Here is a 13,455-nt window from a genome sequence, read left to right on the forward strand (position 1 = left end):
CTTGCGCATGACAAAACTTAGTCCATAGACAGAAGAATCTATATTAATGTTAATCTTAATAAAGTCGGGATAATAAGAAATAATTCGCAATTTTATCCATTCACTTTACTGCACCATGAAAATTTTCATTTTACAAGTGCGCCGTGGCGGAAAAGCTTGTTTTATGGACGTTCATTTATATAACCGGATAATATTCGAGGGTATTAAACGTTATGGCGGAATAATGACGCACTAAATATATACACTCGGTCCGAAGTTTATACGCACTACGCAGCGATAAGCAAAGATTCCTGTGATAAGCTTCACGCGGAATATGCTAATGACTGTCATTAGTCCCATTATCCGACGATCGTCCCGAGGGCGAGATTTAACCCCTTGAACGGCCGTTTGTGGGTGAAAGATAATTCCCCTGGTTGGCACGTACCAATTAAACTAGCGTACCAGATATAGCTGGCAATTAATGGTTCCCGAATGATTAATTCGTGGAACGATAATTTAACAAATAACAACAGCTTCTTGTACATAGGATGGCTTAGAACGTGGGCAATACATGTTTTATCGAACATTTAAGAAGAGATTATCCGAATGACAAGTCTGAACATACTGGTCAAAATGTAATTTTGAATTTCTGTAGTAGACGATGCTTGTTTTTTTTCGTAATGTTTTTGTAATTGCTTTGTTTGCGTAGTATTGAAATATGTATATATTCTGAAAGCTGACACTTCAAGGTATGGTTCACAATAAAAAAAAATCATTACGATTGGGTTATATTGTCTTGAACTGACCTTGTTTTGAACGTGAAGGTGTACTTTCGAGCTATTACGCTTTTTTCTTGCCGAACATTAATTTCCAATGTGCATGTCGATGGTGCTGTAAAGGAACGAAAATAAAAAAGCCAAATTGCTCGAAAGTGCACCGTCCTTTATTTTCGAGACAAGGTCAGTTTGAGAAAATTTAACTCAACCGTAATGATTCTTTTTTAAACAACCCGTTGAAGTGTCAGTATTTGGAAGAGGTACTAATACTTTTATTAGCCAGGAGCAGCGTTTTATATCGAAATAAAACAAAGGACCATCTACTCCAGAAATCCGACATTACTTTTTGACCAATAGTTCTTATTATCAATGTTTAAATAGTTGCAGCATTAAAAACTTTTCCTGTCGTCACAGTAAAATTACAAGCCTAATACGAAGTAACCGTTAAAGAATTAAAATGTGATCATTACGTGATACATCGCATTTTCTGTTATAATTTTAGACTAATGTATGCATTCAAATGGAAGGAATACCTTCCGAGCATTTACTACATAACTGAACTGTAATGATACGGTGTATCACCTAATGGTGGTTCAATTACGGTAATAAATGCTCGAAAGGTATTCCTTGCATTTGAATGCATTCATTCATCAATAACTCCGTATACACTATTCACGAGAATTTCCAATTATCCTAATTATTTAACCCTAGCAGAACCAACGACAAACCCTATAAATATTTCTATCGGATCCATAAACACGACAACCCTTTTGAAAACACAAATTTATAAATTAATTAATTTTTTTTTCATTCGTAATAAAAGTTGTGAAATGTCTGAGAAAATGCATTTCATTTTAAGCCAAAAGAAACCAGTTTAAAAAAAAGATTCCGTCAATCTAAGAGTTAACTAACCTGTCATTTTGACTGCCATTGATAATTGTCCTAGTGTTAAACTCCCAAACAATCTATTAAAATAGTTTACGCTCTTTCCGAATCACGCTGTACATTTTCTCGTAATATCCATTGTTCTTCACCAATGTCATATTTACAACGAGTCAACAGGGACAGGGCAACATTCGTACATATCTTCTCCTTTCAATAGAGACTTCTTCTTTTTCTGAACACTTTGCAAAGTTACGAACAGGGTTCAGGCCTTTTTTCCGCATTCTGGGAACAGGCAAAATTGCGTCAATGCCACCGGTGTGGTGCGGTTGGTTTCTTTGTACGAGGAAATTGACAGCGTGCGACTTTTATGCACGATACTCGTTCAACCGGGAAGGAGGTGTGGCGTTATTAAAGAGTCTCCCAGCGTCAGGAAAATAATGTCGGGTTTGTCAATAGCCGCGTAATTTCCGTACGAGGAACCGTGATCTCTTAATGAACGTTTGCGTAACCGGTTCCCCCTTCCCCTCCGCCGTCACCCTTCAGGCCAGCTTTCGTACGCGGACCACGAACGGGCCAATCGCGTCCCGCTGGACCAAATGTACGAGGTATTTTTAAAATCGTTCGCGCGAACGCACGGCTACGTGGTGTTGTTCGTCAATACCAGCCAGGAACATTAATAACCACGAAACGGAAAGGTAATCTCGTTCTGTTTCGGTTGTCCTTACGGGATTGGCCTGCACATAACCTAAAAGCTTCTGTAAGTGCACATATCTTAAACGTTCCTATAAGTGCACGCGGGGGACTAGTGACTCCAAGTCATTTAGAACTCGAAATAACTTCAAAATATGGACTTTTCCAGAAATATTGTAGAAGTATTTTTTGAAGTTTAATGTTTGTACCTTCAGGTAACATGGTTGAGACTAACTAGATAATAAAGTAAGTAATAAAAAAAGGGGGTTAAAGGAAAGATGTTATGATCGATAGTTAACTAGCAATAAAGTCGTATCTTTAACAATGTGTAAAGTTTGAAGAATAAGGTTGCCGAAAAGGGCCAAAAAAATGGTTTGTATAGTGGATTGCCTATTGGTATATCAAATGCCAGGTGCACACAAAAATAATGGCGGTCGTGTTTAATTCGATATTGGATTTCATTTTATTTTATGGACAAGGGATTCAATTTCTGCCTAAAGAAGAACACAGAAATTGAGGGGACCTAATAAAAGATGCTGTCACAATTCTTCCATATTAACATTATGTCGACCGATGACGCAACAGTAGCGTCACGTGAGTGTCAATTGGTACGTTTCAGATGTTCAAAGTTACTGAATTCTTTCACATACATACCGAAATCCATATCTTCTAAAATCTTGACGAAAACACTCGGCCACTGGTGAAAGTTACGAGACTATCCGGTGCCCATAGTTTTAATAAAGATTTTTCAGGACAAATCCGTCATCGGCCATTGCATATGTATCTGATAAAGTGGCTTCCCTCGATTCCATGTTTACCAACATTCATCCGTACGACGACTACTATGTAAGCGTGAAGTCTGTATCAACAAATCTCCCACACTATCTGCCATTCAAGTCTAGGCTTGAGTCCTCCAGAGCGCGTAATAAATTAACCGATATGAAATGATAAAATTCTAACACCAGATGTATCGTTCGCTCTCTGTTCATTCACACCGATCCGGTAGGTTCGTTCCTTGGCCCGCAGTTAAACCCATGTACCATAAACGCAACGGTTCGCGCAGAGTCACGGTAATTTTCCTCGGTCACGAAGCCCTCGCCAGGACGCGAACCTGCCCAGAATCGTAGTTTCCCTTCGTTCGATCGCGGATAACATCGTCACGAACCTGCCGAGGAACGGGATAAACGGGAGTCCGTAGGAACCAATTTCCTCGTGATTTTTCATCCTCGTTTTGCCCGACGCGCATCACCTTTCCTCTGGTAAGTGGAGCATATAACACATACACACGCAATATTACATGTATTTATACGTATTATACGTACGAACTTTATTCCCTGGTGCTGCCCTCTACGGTTTCCTTTCATTGGCCTGTTATCTCCGAGCGATGGTGAATCACCGCAGCCAACATGATGCCGAGCGAAAGAGCTCTAGTGGGAGAGAGAGATAAAGCTGTGGCAGGGAAAGGAGGGAGCAAAGAAAGAGATAGAGGCAGAGAAGATGGAGTGAAGCTGGAGAGGGAGAAGTCCACGGTGATGCTTAGCACGTGTGGCGGTGGTGGTCATGAAATAACCACGGTACAACGAACAGAGGACAGACAGAGATGCCACGAGAGGAGGGAGTCGAAGAAGCAGGAGAAAAGAGGGGAGGGATCGTGGAGAGACAGAGAAAAAGGGAGTGGAAGAAAGAACCATGGACATGGTGTTGACCGGGCTTTGAACCCTGATCCCACTGGAGTACTACGCCCGTAGTACGGCCTCTCTTGGGATTGGTTGGTCCACTCCTCTTGGTTTACCACACTATCAACCCTGCTTGGCCTCTACCCCCGTCACCCTCTGTTTTCGTACCGGCGCGTCAACGACAACCCTTCCACTTTCGATAGACCACGGGTGTTTTATAGCGTTAGAGAAGGTGACTGTACCAAGAGCACCGTGAGGTACATACATGCACATAGACCCATCGACATCTCGATGTGGTCTTCGCGGATGATTGCGAATGTTTACAAACAGATCGTCCAAGATGCAGTGTGTCCTTAACGCTTGGTAGATGGAGCAACGTTCGACTACCCACCACACTTCCTTACGAGTATAAATGTACATGTACACCACTTTACGTTCATCTCTATGTGTAGCAAAAAAAAATGATTGCATCCCGTAGTCTATCCGTTTCCTGTTTACATTCCTCGAACATGCCTAGAGAAAATTTCGAAACGATATTTCTTCCCTATTAAGAGCATCTGTCAGCCATATCCATCGACTTCCTCTTGTAGGGCACACAGTTTTTTCTCGTGGGTCACTTTTTTTCGGGGAAAGAAGTGACACGACCGAGAACGGGTCGACAATACATCGTGCGTTTTCTTGTATATTATCTACGAGATGGAGTCACGTTAAATACGAGCGTGGAGAAGGGATGAGGAGAATTTTTAGGAATAAATAGAAATCGGCATGGCGGGTCAGGTAGACGACGGACGACACAAGCAGCCCAGGAGTCAATGTGACTATATTGTAGTTATAATGTAACTTGACGATTTTTGGAGTTAATTTTGCGCTTAATTTTTTTTGCAAAAACCACAAATCGCAATTTCGGCGAGTACTGAAAAATAAATTGCCCGTTCACTTTTTATTCTTTCTTTAAAGAAAAATTAAACGTGTATAAACACATGTGCCAGTATTCCTCAAGAGGTTAAGTTACTACATGAAAAACTAGTAAATGGGGAAATACTCCAAGAGGCATAAAAGAAATATATTTTCTTAACGATGATAAGAATTTTTAAAACATAAATGTATATATTTTTAAATAAATATTGTTAAGTTACCGGTTATATCTGTACCGTTATTATCATCTAATCCAAAGAAACGATCATTCTATTTCAGAACATTTCATTTCTATTCTGGCATGCTATTTGCTTGGTTGCGCTTTTTCCTCGACGAGTTTGCGCCAGAGTTGGGCACAATTTTATTCAAATAATACATAGCAAAAAGCTGCAGTATCTAAGAACATCGTTCTCAGCTTTAAACAGTTAATGAAATTTAACAATTTAATTATTATTTTATTATAAAAAGTGGATTTTCCACGTTTAAACGATTCCAAATAACGAAGTACTTTTCTTATCTTTCATTTGAAACTCTTTATCTGGGTAATGAATTTGCCCATCTCTGGTTTGCGCCATGGGTGACTGAAATCTGGCCACACCGGACAGGAGCGGCCCAAGAGGAACCGGGCGCCGTTGTGTGTATTTTACGAAGGACACAACCGGGCTCCCCGTCTTGCGCATCCTCGAAGACTTCGAACCACAGGCAACTACCGCGCTTTGTCCTTACTTGAAAAGGCCGCCGGTAGGGGATGGGATGATCACTTCGACGATGGTGGGGCGGGGAAAGATGAGCAGGCAGGGGTAGAGGAACGGCAGGGAAGGTGGAGGACCGTTGCACTGACCGGGCTTTGAACCCGCTATGTGGTAAACAACAGGTACGTTGCACCCGTGGCGCAATTTGTAAGAGGCGAGCCCGAGGAAGACTTCTTCTTCAGGAAGCCGTCGTCCAAAAATAATACGAAAGACCATTCTCTCGTCGGGTAACGGCCTTCCCTACTACCTGCGTGTTCAGTTCCCTTCCACCTTGATAAATCCGCAGGGAAAACTCGGGATTGGGTTCCACGCGGAACATCACGGTGTACCGATTCGCTCGAAATTCGAAACGGAAGAAGACTGCATTACGAACAGTGTGAATAAGGACATCAGGAAAATCGAAAAATGTTGACATACTATTATTGGACAAGGTTTTAGTTTGAACAATATTAATATTGTTTCCACGTTTTATACACCTAGTTTTATTGTACATTTAACGAGGAAATGGGCTATCAGGTGCTAATCGGAGACAAAATGGATATCACACTGCAAGGCTTTTTAACACGGTTTTAGTTTAAACGATATTAATGTTGCTTCCCCGTTTTATACGCCTAGTTTTATTGTACATTTAACGAGGAAGTGGGCTATCGGTTCTAATCGGAGGCAAAATGGTATCTGGATAGCACAGCACCCGTCGACTTCCGGTTTACGAAGGCAACCGGGGGTCCTGCGATCGAATCTCGTGTTCTGTTTTCGTTTTTCGAGATGCCGTAATATTTCCCGTTAGCCACGCAATAATTGAGATTGTCTACCGATGGAGTTTCGAGGATTGTTTCGTGTACCCGTCGAGGGCAGATATTTCATGGAAAGAAATCATGTGACTGTGCGTCTGGTGAAAGAATTTAGATCAGGTGTAAATGTTGAAGAGAGAACGGTGTTTTTTGTTGGATGAAACGAACACACAAAAAAAAAGGAAGGAACTAGTGGGTTCCTCTTTTGAAATACCACTTCATTGACGTGCACGCCTAACTTTTTCTCTGCTTAAAATAGAACTCAATACCGTGTTTCAACACCGTGCCTGAAAACAAATCTATGCCAGTTTACGTAATTTTATGCAAATTCGTGTCTAGGGTTTGTTGTGGATCGATGTATCTACCAATGGGCCTAGTTACCGACATTCCCAGTTCCTTCTACGACCACTAACTGTCGCTACCGTCGCAAAATTCCCAAGAAATACTTCCACTGAATTTAAACTTCTTTTTATTTTCGTATTACAAATTACGAACCGGCACTGTCTGACTTACTTTGCGCTAAATCAAGCATAAATTATCCTGCATTTAGCTTTCGAGTTGTTGTCGATACGACAGAGAATAATTTCCGAAACATCGATAATTATAGATCACAATTTGAATAATCGATAAATATCTCATTTTACAGAAAGTACAGCCAAGCGAAAGTTATAAACAATCTCGACAAAGTAGTCCGCGCCTTTACGTACAACGATTCTCACGATAATAATCCGGTAAGAAAATCGAGGTCACTTCCGGTTTTCATCGAAGAGTCTGGAGATGTAATTCTACGAAAAATATGTTACCACCTAATGTTCCTCTCAGTCACAATTTTCCACCTGTATTGACGAGTATAATTTTCAATTAACAATATGTTATATAGAATATTTTAGAAAAAATATAAATAAATACTAGCAGAAAAACACGAAAATCTTTCTACTAAACATACATTCACTCACATTCCACGATTATTGAACACAGTTGAAAAATAACAATGAGAGTCTGTGTTCCAGGAAATTCGAAATCGTTGACGTATATTTACGATATTTCCTGGTTTTGTTTTTTATGGATCCTCTCATTGTTATTCCACGCTTACGATTCTTCCGTGTTTTCCTGTAAAAATCGATACAAGAATGCACGGAATTCCTGTGATCGTTATTGGTCCCGGGTAACGGGCAAGGCACTACTCATTCAAGAATAAGCGTCGAAATGTGAGCGTATCGTCTAAAAATACTGTCGGTGGGCCGAGGTGCGCCTAGCAACAGAGATTGCATAGAAGCATAACTATAGTGAACGGTGCGTGTTTATACGCCGCGGCACAACGAGGACACGGGTTACGGGAAAAAAAGGAGCCTGGTCGAACCGACTATACCAACACGTTTTCAAGCGAGACTGACGAGACCTCAACAATGGACTCTTTCTTTTTGTTTCGTTTCTCCTTTTTAATTTTTAATTAATTCCCCGTGAGACAGGTGATGTTTATGAAATTCTGGACGTTTTAAAATGCGCGTAACCTTCTCATGTATATATTAAAATTCAATCATCGAACATCTGTAAAGAATATTTCAGTAACTCGACTTTTTCTTTTCATACTGTTAGCTCATGACATTAATTTCTTTCTGTACTTCTGTGTAACATACTTATGTGCTACCATAAAAAAATGTATTCTAGTCAAATAAACAATTTTAGACTATGAATTTTTGTGCGAAATCACATTTTCTAAAGTAATTCAGAGCAAATGTATGGAATTTATTTTTTCTTTTAAATATTTTATTAGGTTCGGAATAAAATGCAAAACTCATTGCATGTGATGACAGATTTGTCTTTTTTTGTATTTCAGTGCCCAATAGACTATAAATGCATAACGTCCGAAGTGTAGTTATAATAATATTCACTTGAAATCAGGTGTTTTTAAAAATGCACTGTATCCACCATGCTTCGTAGATATTCAACTGTTTGACCATCGTGAGTTTTGTATGTTGCGATATTTGTACATATATATGGGTAAGAAGTTCGAAAGTGTGGACATTAGAAGAAACACCGACCAAGGATATTTTAATGGAACGACTGACACAATTTTATAATTATTTTATGATTGTATGGAATAAACATCAGGCAGCTGAGAAACGAAATAACGGCTACCTGTTTTTTATATAGACTACCGATTTGTTTGGAACACTAATATAGGTATCGGTACAAAAATAGACACAGTCTAATGCTATTAGGTTGTTACACGTGAAACGGCCGCTTTATTACCGACACTTGATATTACATTGACCATTAGACAAATTTTATTACACGAAATAAGATTACATAGACTCTGTACACGTTTGCCAATGAGATACAAGTGTATTTATCTTTTAATATCATAGAAATAATTATATGCATATTCGTTACGTAATTATTATACTGAATTTGAATTTAACTCTGAGGATACTTTCAGGTATTTTTTATCGAATGTTTTCATAACTAAATAGCATTTTCTTTTACTAAAAACTTAGATGCACTGTTAATTCCGAGTTTGGCTAAAAATGTTTATTTTTCAATAACATCCATAGAAAATGGTCGAATTTTTGAAAAATGCAAAAAACTGCGATTTTCAACATCTTTAACCGTTTGTATCAAATAGCAACGTTAACCGATCTCGATCAAATTTGCGGCATGTATATATTTCCAATCTAAGAAATGTATTTTCTACATTTTCATTACAATCTCAGATAAAAAAGTTGTAAAAATCGACCATTACTATATTCTTCGCGATCCCGACAAATTGCAATTTCTTTAACATTGTTTTTACACGTCCTTTAGTAAACTAATTTTTACAACTCCACAAAACAAAACTCAAATCACTTGGCCGAATTTTCAAAAAGTTGTTTTCTTTTAAAGGGTCTGCGAATACTTCTTTTACCCATTGTATATGCATGTACGTCGTGTTTCACGACAGTCACGGATGTTATTAACATTTCCACCGGCCAAAACAAAGTTTATCCGCGGTGTTGTACAAAAGCGTATTGTACGACAGAAAACAGAAGATGTTTTTATGCGGATTTCCAGAGGCCGGGGGACCGAGCCGTGTACACCGATAAACGCTGAAAAGGGGGACAGATTGCAGGGGAGGAGACACGTGCATCGCGCTTTGAACGAGAGTCTACTCGAGAGCCAGGGAGCCACGTGGCTTCCTGAATAGAAACGAGATTCTTTGTGTATTCCCTCTTTTTTCCTTTTTTTTTTCTTTTTTACGAAGCCACTAGAAACTACAATCTCCAACACGATCGTTATTGGAAGTCATAAACGAAACGCGATCCCTCGATTACTCGAAACCGCTTAATCAGTTCGGATTCACTAGTGCGATTCTTGCACAACTTTCTGACCTCGATTGCGTCGTCGATCGTGAATTAATAATTCGAATTGAAATCATATACTCTTTTGTATTCTGTTTATTTCACGAAAACCGCCCACCTTTGTCCTCCGGGGAACGCAACCGGTCGAAATAACGGATTTCGAAATCTTTTTTGTTTTACAATCACCGAAATGATAACGGTGCGTCTTTTGTCGGAATTCGCGCCTGAAGATAATTAAAATTTCCTGAAGATACACGCGACAGATCGGTTCGCAACATTCGTATCCGAACGTAAACATTAGTGCAACCGTGAATCTTTAGGAAATTCCAATTATCTTCAGACGCAAATATGTGCCTCGAGATTAAATGATCGGAACACAGCACGGTTCTTAAGGCCGTTGAATTTGTTTTTTTTTCACGCTCTACGAGGATATCGAAAGATAAATACAGGGTTCTATTTAAAAAAAAAATACCGACGACCTTGAAATCTCGCAAAGAAATGATTTTGAGAAAAAATTCCCTCCACCACGTTAAATATATCTCTTGACACTGAGCAACTTTGTTGAAGTTTTTTCATGCACCGATAAATAAGACAAACATTTAAATGATTCCATTTAGCTGGTTCACCTTGTATATTATAAAATTTAATTTAGCATATATTTAACGCTGTCAGTTCTGGCGTGGATCACAGATTTCGCTAAAGCGTTTTTCATCGAACTGTGCGCGAATTAACGGACCAATTAAAAAATACAAACGCTGGTAGCTGTATGCACTTTGTATTCAAGGTGCAAGGCTACTTGCAAATTCGATCGTGGCGAGCGATGACTTAGTCGATTCGAAACGTCGCTCGATCGCTGTCGATCGTTTGATCGACTGAAGTTGAACGCGCGCACGAAACATCGATAATACAAATTTAACAAATTGATCTCTCTTTCTTTTGTTGGAGCGTATTCAGACGGAGCCAATCATCCTTCGAACCTGGACCATTTTCATTTTCCAGGAATGAATTCCGACTGCAACAACCGCTGCTCCACAAAGAAAGAAAGGACAAGGGGGGGGGGAATAAAAGTCGAAATCTAACTTACCGAAGGTAAATACTCGAACCGAACACCTGCTTCTTGCCAGGATTCAGAGTTTGCTCTCACGGGTGTACACACAGCTTCTGCACCTGTCCGAATCATTCTCAAGGAACAAATTCCTGTACGCTTCTCTTACTCAGGTAGGTCACGAATAGGATTCAAGGAGTTCTTAGGACGTTTGTTCTGCTGTAAACAGGAAATGACACAGTTTGAGGAGGGAAGACGGATACATTGATGAGATACAGAAATTGTAAAAACAATAAAATATAAAGCTGCGTCTACACTATATAGCAAAACAGTTTTACATAATAAATTGTTATATGGAATTTGCTATGCAACATGTTTTTATAATTTCTGACAAGATTATACGTACAAGTCTGTAATAATATATAACTTGCTCTATAATACGAAAAATGTTATATAACATTTTTCTTTCTGTTTTTCTAATAAATTTTATAACATTGCTATAGAACGTGTTATGCTGTATAGGGGAGACACAGCTTAAGAGAATCGAATAGACAAGGAAAGGAACATGGACAATGATCTCAGTGGTGATCTACATGACATTGACTACGTTTACGAAAATACCACATAAATGGAGAACAGTTGTACAAAGGAAAGTACATTACAGCTCCATAAATATTAGGACACCTGGTCTATATGAAGAAAATATGTTTCGTAAAAATGATATATTTGAAATTAATTTCTTCGTAGTAGCATCAAGCTTTGATACCTCTTAAACGATATTAAATTTCAGACTTTTAACAATTTCTTCATGTCTTGTGGTAACATTTACTGCACAAATATTCGATAAGTGTCCTAATACTTATGGACCCAGAGTGTATATTGTATAGGTTTCGGACGCCCAGGGCTTGTAAAACAAAAAAAAAAAAAAAACAGATACAGCTGTTTTCTTTTATAGATAATCCTTTTTTTTAATAAACATAGGCATTCACTTATGTAGGTTAGTTTTTTTAGACTCTCTTACGATTATGGTTTATATAATAATATATTGTCGTTATACATATAAATTCTTACGCGAATACCAAACTGGAACCGAGGCACTGGGTACATCTGTTCGCCCGTTTTCCTTTTCTCTTCTTCATCACCGACATTCACGCGCACAAACAAACACGCGACATGCACACGTGCCAAGGCGTTATTGCAGCCACCTTTCACACACACACACACACACAGACACAGACACACACATTTACTGGGGGCCTTACACGACGTCACGTTTTGGAACGCACATATACATCTACTTAATTACAAATAAGAAGTACACGCTAAGTTATGTTTACTGAGATCATACTAATACATCACAGGGTTACATAGACATACGATTTTTCATTCCCTTTAGTTTCTTTTTTTACTATTTTTTTTCGTTTCGTTCGCGACGGCAGACTCCTTGGTTGCTTGTGCATCGGTGTGTAGGTGACCTTTGCAGATCTGACGAGATTCCGTGTATGTATATTATAACAGTCGGTTCGACGCGCCGTTCTTTCTGGCCTTTCGTGGTGACGGTTGCTTCTCTTCCCGTTGCTTTCGTACGACAGCCGACACAGACGAGAAAAAAAAAAGACGAAGTTTGGTTATGCATAAATTCGAGCAGTCTGCCGTTGTTGATCATCGATTTCATCCGAGAGTCGTAACGATCGTGCGGTTTTGTGCGAGTATAGTCGACCAATTGAAACCATATCGAAAATTAAAAAAAAATATTTATACATATACAATATATATGTACATATTTCTCTGTGTATATATATATGTTTATCACGCTCCGCAGAGAAAAAAATTTTGATTTCTATTCGATTCCTTATCGCGAGATGCTCTTGCAACGCGCGCGGGGTATCGCTGCTATGAAAGCGCCATTCAAAAGATCGGATACAACGCGACCGGTATGAAGAAAAAGCAACAAAAAAAAAAATATAAGACGACCATTAGGAATTCCTCAACGAATCGATTCTTCTACACTCTCAATAGAACACTCGCGAGTGTTACTACGGAGAAAAATAGCTTTGTAACCACCAGTCGTATTTTTGGATTATAATCTCAAAACGAGGGGGCGGGGAGGGTTGGAGGGGCGGGGTATACAAAGAAAGATGCGTACCACGGAAGCAGGGTGTGGGGGGATTGTTCCAAAGGATTGCTTTAACCAAATGATTATAAAGAAAAAAAAAAACAATAGAAGAAGAAAGAAAGAACTTGCGATAAACAGCTACCATTGTAAAATCAATATATCGTTTAAAGAGATATACAATTACATTTACATTAACGTTACGGTCCCGCATGAATTCCATCCGCAACGAGGATAGTAACGAAGTTTTAGGTTCGTTCAAGAAAAAAAATTTTGTTCTGTGTATAACCCTCTGAGCCCATGACGGTGCCTCCTGTTAACAGGACGTTTAAAAAAAATTCGTGGGTTCAGAGATGGACACTCTGCCGTGATTTTAAGTCAACCGATTAACACTAGAATTATCAAACAGGTCAAAATTCATGATTTGCAATTACTGAAATTATAACACTTTTGTCGATATTTATATTGATTTTTAGTTGATTACACATTTTTCAT

Source organism: Dufourea novaeangliae, unplaced genomic scaffold, assembly GCF_001272555.1.
Source record: "Dufourea novaeangliae isolate 0120121106 unplaced genomic scaffold, ASM127255v1 scaffold16, whole genome shotgun sequence".
Classification (NCBI taxonomy): Eukaryota; Metazoa; Arthropoda; class Insecta; order Hymenoptera; family Halictidae; genus Dufourea; species Dufourea novaeangliae.